The 7,500-nt window shown below is 39.9% G+C and overlaps 1 non-coding gene across 1 annotated transcript; it reads left to right on the forward strand.

Annotated features, from left to right (window-relative positions):
* Positions 1-6,231: 6,231 nt before the first annotated feature.
* On the forward strand, positions 6,232-6,335 carry LOC148562080 (small nucleolar RNA R71). Its single transcript, XR_015886381.1, has one exon. It is a non-coding gene; the product is annotated as a small nucleolar RNA R71 (small nucleolar RNA).
* Positions 6,336-7,500: the final 1,165 nt, after the last annotated feature.

Genomic DNA, 7,500 nt, shown 5'->3' on the forward strand with positions numbered 1-7,500 from the left:
TCAAACTGGAGGTTAAACTTCAATCCCAGCATTTCTTATCCTTCATGATTTTGGCGTTTAAGCTCCAGTTTAGGCTTAAACTGGAACTTAAACTCCACATGTGATATTCAAGCTTCCTTTATTGATTTTGTTGCTTCCTTGCTTAGCCTCTTCTTCCCTGAAATCATCCAAACAATTGCATCAAAATCTTGCAAAATTTCATGAGAAATCTTCCATTCATAGCATTTAAGTAATATAACTAAAACTCATGGAATTTGCATCAAAATTATATTGTTTGGATGGTTCATTGCTTTGTTCTTCATTTAACCATTTTTGGTTACTTTAAGCTCAAGAAAATGCATAAAACAACTAAAACTAACAGAAAAATGCTAGTGAAACTAGCCTATGATGCCTTGGCATCACAACACCAAACTTAATACTTGCTTGTCCCTAAGCAAGTCCTGAGTTATTTGAGAAGAAAGTATGAAACAGAAAGCAATTACATTGGCTATATTAGCAAGCATTTGAAGTTCATCAGAAGGGTTTTATGCAGAAAGTTGCAGCATCACTTTTTCATACTTATCAGGTAAGATTATCACTTTTTCTTTGCATCCATCAAACACTGCTATGGCCTCTTGTTATTTTTATGTCTTTGGCACTTTTCTCTTCTTTGTTTTTCTTTTCTTTTTCTTAGAGCTTCTTTTGCTCCTTGTTTGCTTAGTGTCATGTGTTGCACAAGCCTTTGGCATTTTCTTTTTCTTATCAGTGCACTACACATATCCACTTTAGGCATTTTAGTTCACATTTCTTCTTGAGACATTGGTGCCCAGCACCTCTTTGTGTGACTAAATGTTTTGTATTTAGGTTGCTCTTGATAATGGACTTTTGGTTGATAATCCCGGGTTAGTTAACCCAAGTTACCAAGTGTTGAAACACTCCTCAGAACCTATTCATCCAAGCATATCCTTAATACATAAACACCACAGGCATTTGTCTCAGAAGATCAAACCATTGGTGCCTAGCTTATTTTCTCAACTTTCTTGCTTTTTGGTTGCCCTTTTTCAGTGGCTTTTTCTTCTTCTTTTTCTTTCTTTTTCATGGCCAAAGACATTTATTCATCAAGATCCATAGACAGTTTTCAATTTCTACACAAAGAATGATAATTCTACACTCTAATTCCAGTGATCTGACTAAACAATCAAGCATGCATACCACCACTTAATTCTACTTGATTTGTCACTAATTTAGCCAAGTTACTTTTGTTCAAACTTTTCTTTTATTTTTGGAAACAGAACAAGCATGGCACGCACTTGTTTAAGAAGGTGAAGTTATATCCAAACATCCAGGCATTCACTTTATTCAAAGCAATTAACAAACACTCATACAAAAAAAAACAAAAGACTCATACTAAAAAAAAAAAGACTCCACATAACACTTAAATGACTTATGATGAAAACAAGTTCATAAAGACAATTCACCAATTATCATTTGATTATTAAGGAACGAGACCACCTCTTATTTATTGCTTGGTTCTTCTTAATTCTTGGGATCCTGCTTCTTCTTGCTTCCTGCCTCTTTTTGACCACTTGTGCTTCCTTTGTCTTTTCTTATGAGCTTTTTCCAGAATCCAGCCTTTTTCATCGTTTCTTCCACTCCTTTTTCAAGGATCATTGCCTTGTTTATTTCTCCTTCTTTCCTCCCTTTGAAATACTCATCATAAGCTGGGAATGCTGGGTCCATCTTGTGTAGATGTTCCCCTATGTAGTTAAGCTTAATTTGCGAACTGATGTTGTAATCAGCTTGGACTGAGTATCTTGCATTCTGTAAAGTGGTGGCTTCCTTGATTGCAAAGACATTGGCATCTTGGTGTTGGCATATGTGGCTGAAGGATTCCTGCAAGTGTAAATTCTGTTCCCTTTGCAGATCCAAGAATCTTGATTCAAAGTTCCTTTGCATATCCATCATTTTTAGATGAAAGTCCTCTTGTCTCTCCTGAGACCTCATGTATTGTTGAGACATTCCTTCCATGATTTCCTGCATTCTGCTCATATCCATGGGGTCTCTGGGAATTCGTTGTCTCCTTTCAGGAGTTGCTTGCTCTTCTTGCTCTTCTTCTCTGTCTTCTCCTTCCTGTCTTTCTTGTTCTGCTTCTTGCTCGGCTTCCACTTGTTGCCCTTCTTCATTTCTTCTTCTTGTATGCCTTGGAGGAGTTGGGCCAAGAGTCATTCTGTGCGCAGTTATGGCCAATCCAGGATATAGCCAATTAGGTCTTTCATCCTCAAGTGGTACTTGGGCATCGATGCATAGTCTAATGATAGTGCTAGGGAAGTGGAGCCAGGATTCAGGGTCACTTTTCTCACTAAACTCTTGTATCTGTTCAGCAATGAGTTTATGAACTTTGATCTCCCCTCCCACCATAATGCAATGTAGCAAGATGGCTCTTTTAGGGACTATTTCTGAAGAGTTTGCAGTGGGTAGGATGGATCTCCTAACTATTGCATACCACCCTTTAGCTTCAGGTGTTAGGTCTCCCCTTCTCAAGACTCTTGGAGCCCCTCTTGTTTTTCTCACCCATTCAGCTCGGATGGCACAAAGGTCCTCAGCAATAGTTGCATAGTCAGGTTCTCCTATCATCCTTTCTTCATAACTTGCTTGGCTGAAATGTATGTTTTTCAGGCCAAGAGTTTTCATGATTGCTTTGGGACTGAAGTCAACTTCCACCCCTCTCACATAGCTTTTGTATGTGGGTTTCTTGGTTGGATCCTCCCTTACTGCATTTGCATAAAACTCTTTCACCAGGTTGATGTTGATTTTAGTGATTGGCTTAGTCAGGAGCTCCCACTTCCTCTTTTTGATCTTTTCCCAAACACCTGGGAACTCATCCTTTTCAAGGTCAAAGGGAACCTCAGCTAGTACCGTTTTAGGTCTCATCCATTCGGCTTGAATCTCATGGAAAACTGATCTGTATCTCCATGCATCGAATTCCCTGTTTTCCTCCATTGGCTGCTTGTCTTTTCTTCTTTTGTGGCTAGATGAAGCTGCCATTGGTTCTTTAGTTTTGGTAAGTGACAAGCTAAAGTTGACAAGGTGAAGCAAGAAGTGTTGTTGGAAGTGTGGTGAGGTTGTTTTCGGCAAGAGATAGTTATGCTATGATGAAGGAAAATGTGTATGGAGGAGAATTGGTGGTGTGGGACTCGTTCCCCAAGTGATTCTTTATAGTGCCCATGAGTGAAAAATGGACGGCTAGGGTGGTTTGTGAAGGGTGGCTTGATGGTAAATATATGAATTGTGGAGAAGGACGATTTGCTTTTCATTTTTTTTTGGAAGTATTCTGGGTGCATTAGGTTGTACATGTAGCTTTCTTTTCTTGCAGAACTTCCTTTTCCCATGTGTTAGTTTCAAAGATTTGTGAATTTTCTTTTTGACCAAGCACGTACCTCCCTTTGTCTTTTTCCTCCATTTTTGTCTTTTCTTTTGTACCTGCACAAACAAACAAATTTGCTATCATTTTTCGGTCCATGTGAATTATGAATAGTATTTGCACATGTAAATCAATGCTTGTCTTTATGAGCTTATAGCCGTGACTTCTACATGTATGCACACTTATTATTTGGACACCAAACTTAGTGTTTGGTCAAGTCTCCTGATGACATGAAATCCATATTGGTTGTCCTTAATGAGTGTGCATAATTCTAATAAATCATAGTCACCTTGGCTCTTTGATTCTAAACAAAGTCGCTACCCTAAGTAATTGAAACCAAAGTATTAAAACATGTGAATGGTATACTTGTCATGAATTTTGAAATCCAGAGGAACTTCTTGCTTTTCATAAACTGTGTTCAAAAAGAACACCAAACTTAATGTTTGGTTGTGCACCTTGAATGAAAGATGGAATTCAATTTGAGTAAGATTTGGGAGTGCCCTCAGGCACACCAAACTTAGAGACCAATTGTAATTTACATGCAAGGTTTAGTGCACTTAATCAATAGTTGTCCTGAGGATTCAAGTTCATGCATAAGAAACCATGCTTTATTAGATGTAAAGCAAAGCACTAAAGATTAAGGATACTAAAAACATGGGTTGCCTCCCATGAAGCGCTTCTTTAACGTCACTAGCTTGACGGTTGTCCCTTGTTAGGGTGGATTGTAGTGCTTGACGTCTTCTCCTCTCACTATGAAAACGTCCCCACTTGATTCATTCATGACCTCTAAATGTTCCATAGAAAGAACTTTCCTGATTGTGAACACTTGAGGGAGCTGGGAAGGAATGGTTTTGAGGCCAGGTGGGATTGGCAGATAATGACTTGATATCACGTTATCTCCCGGAGAAAAACCTTCAGTGGGAATTTTCTTGTTTCTCCATCCTCTTGGCAATCTCCCTATCACTCTTCCCTTTCTCTTGAGGATTTCTTCATTGACCCTTATGTCAGGAGGATCCTTCTGATCTGTTTCCACTGATTCTTGTGGCTCTAACTCTTGCAACTCTTGTTTGCCTTCCAAGGACTGTTTTAGAGTCTCAGCTGCTGGATTACTTTCCTCCAAACACAGATGGCTACTAACATCTTTAGGCTTTTCAGGTTCCGGTTCAGGCTCAGATGCAGGTTTGAAAACTTTGAAAATGAGCTGTTCATCATGTATTCTCAGAATCAGCTCTCCTTGTTCTACATCTATGAGCGCTCTAGTAGTGGCTAGAAATGGTCTGCCCAGAATGATAGGGTGTAAGTAGCTTTCCTCCATGTCCACAATGACAAAGTCTGTGGGGAAATAATAATCCCCCACTTTCACCAGCACATTTTCAACTACCCCTTCAGCTTGCTTCTGAGTTTTGTCAGCCAGTTGTATGATTACATCAGTGGATTTCACCTCATTCAGTTGTAGCCTCTTCATAAGAGTTAGAGGCATCACATTTATGCTAGCTCCTAGATCACAGAATCCTCTGTCAATTTTTGTTTCCCCTATGATGCACGGGATATGAAAACTTCCTGGGTCTGTTTTCTTAGAGAGTGTGTCCTTCTTGATGAGAGCACTGCATTCTTTGTTCATTGTTACCGTTTGTCCTCCCTTCAAAACTCTTTTCTTGCTTAACAATTCCTTTAAATACTTGATGTGTGTGGGCATTTGATAAAGAATCTCAAGAAAGGGAATATTGACATGAAGAGAGTTAAATGTCTCTAGAAACCTTGAATAGGTTTTCCTTTTTTCACCTCCTCCTAACCTCTCAGGAAATGGTGCTTTTGGTTGGTATATTTCCATCATGCCTTTTTGCAGTTCCTTGGCTTTCTCAGTTCCACCTTCCTGCTTAACTTCTTCCACACCTTCCTTCAAGATTTCTGGTTCCTGCTCTGAGGGCCTGATTCCTTCTTCTTCTGAGACTTCCTTCAATATGGTGATGGCCTTGCATTCTTCCCATCTTACTCTCTTTTGTTCCCCTTTAGGATTCTTTTCTGTGTCACTAGGGAACACTGCAGTTGATTTGGGTGCCTGTTGAGATAGCTCTCCTACTTGAGATTCCATCCTCTTGAGTTTTTCACCATGGTTTCTTAAGGTAGTTCTCACATCATCCCTGAAGCTCTTCAATTCAATTATGTCTTGACTCATGGTTGCCATCATTCCTTCTATCCGGTTTAATTGATCTTGAAATTGTTGGTTCGGATTAGGTTGGGTATGTTGATTATTTTGGCCATGATATGATGGTTGGGGGTAAGTGTTTTGTGTGGCTTGGTATGATCTTTGGTTGGAGTTTTGGTATGTGGAATTGTTATGTTGGTTGTGGTTGTAAGGTTTGTGGTTTTGTGGTTGGGTTTGTTGGTTTCCCCACCCAAAGTTTGGGTGGTTTCTCCAGCCTGGGTTGTAAGTGTTGGAATGTGGATCATATGATTGCCTTTGTTGGTTTCCCACATAGTTAGCCTCATCCCAATCACCTCCTTCAATGCTTACTTCCTCTTGATCTTGTGTGTGTATTGCAGCCACTTGCTTTGTTTCTAATTGCCTGGTAAGCTCTGCTAGTTGCTTGGCAAACACCTTGTTTTGGGCTAGAATTGTATCAACATGGTTCAGCTCCATGACTCCCTTAGTGTTGTGCCTTTCTGATGCATAGTAGTACTCATTCTCAGCCACTGTCTCGATCACTTCAATGGCTTCTTCCACAGTCTTTTTCCTGTTCAATGAACCTCCTGATGAATGGTCTACAGCCTTCCTTGATTCATAAGAGAGCCCATCATAGAAGATGTGCAATTGCACCCAATCATGGAACATGTTTGGTGGGCATTTCCTTGTCAAGTCCTTGAATCTCTCCCATGCCTCGTAGAGAGTTTCACCATTTTGTTGTCTAAAAGTCTGAACCTCAGATCGAAGCCTATTGACCTTTTGTGGAGGGTAGAAACATGCCAGAAACTTGCTTTCCACCTCATCCCATGTTGTTAGACTCCCCCTTGGGAATGATTCCAGCCACTTAGCTGCTTTGTCCCTAAGTGAAAATGGGAACAAAAGCAGTTTATAGGCATCTTCCTGGACTCCATTGGACTTCACAGTGTCACAAATTCTCAGGAATTTTGTGAGATGTTGGTTTAGGTCTTCATTAGCACTTCCTCCAAAGGAACAATGATTCTCCACTAGTGATATTAGCTGTGGCTTGAGCTCAAAATTGTTGGCCTGAATGGGTGGTTTCTGGATGCTACTACCACAATTCCCAGAGGTTGGGTTTATGTATGAACTAAGAACCCTCCTCTCAGGGATGGCATCGTTTCCATTAACTCTCTCATGGTTGTGAACTTCTCTATCCATGTTGAGATCTAAAGCTTCCTCAAAATTGTCCTCAGATTCTCCTTCAGATTCCTCTTCTCCCACTACTCTCTTCCCTCTTGCTTCCCTTCTAAGTCTATGAAGGGTCCTCTCTGGCTCGGTATATGGAGGAGTTGATGTCTCTCCTCTCCTACCTGTCATACAAGAACACAGCCCAAACACAAACAAGTGAAATACTCTTGGTTAATGGAAGAGTATGGTTAGCTCAATTGAGGAATTAATTCAAACAGTTAGTGAGTCAGTGAGTTAGTTGCATGAATTTAAAGGCATAAAGAAGGAAAGCATGTAACCAAGTGCAGAAATTAAAATTCAACAAGTATCTTGAACAGAATTAACAAAGCAAGAGAAAATTGCTCAATCTAGTTAGCTTCCAATTTGAGAATTGTCAATCGAAAACCAATCCCCGGCAACGGCGCCATAAACTTGATGCACATAAACTAGTTATGCTATGATTTAGGAAATTGCACGATCGGCAAAATTCCTTCCGGCAAGTGCACCGGTTATCGTCAAGTAAAAACTCACAATAGAGTGAGGTCGAATCCCACAAGGATTGGTTGAGTGAGCAATTCGGATTAGAAGTGTGTTCTAGTTGAGCGGAATCAAGATTGAGATGAGTATTGCGGAATGTAAAATTGGCGGGAAAAGTAAATGACAAGAAATTGAAATGGCGGAATCTTAAATTGCATGAATTAAAGAGCAGAAACTAAATTGCTGAAATTAA

This window comes from Arachis ipaensis, chromosome B6 (assembly GCF_059453495.1).
Source record: "Arachis ipaensis isolate K30076 ecotype BB chromosome B6, ASM5945349v1, whole genome shotgun sequence".
Lineage (NCBI taxonomy): Eukaryota > Viridiplantae > Streptophyta > Magnoliopsida > Fabales > Fabaceae > Arachis > Arachis ipaensis.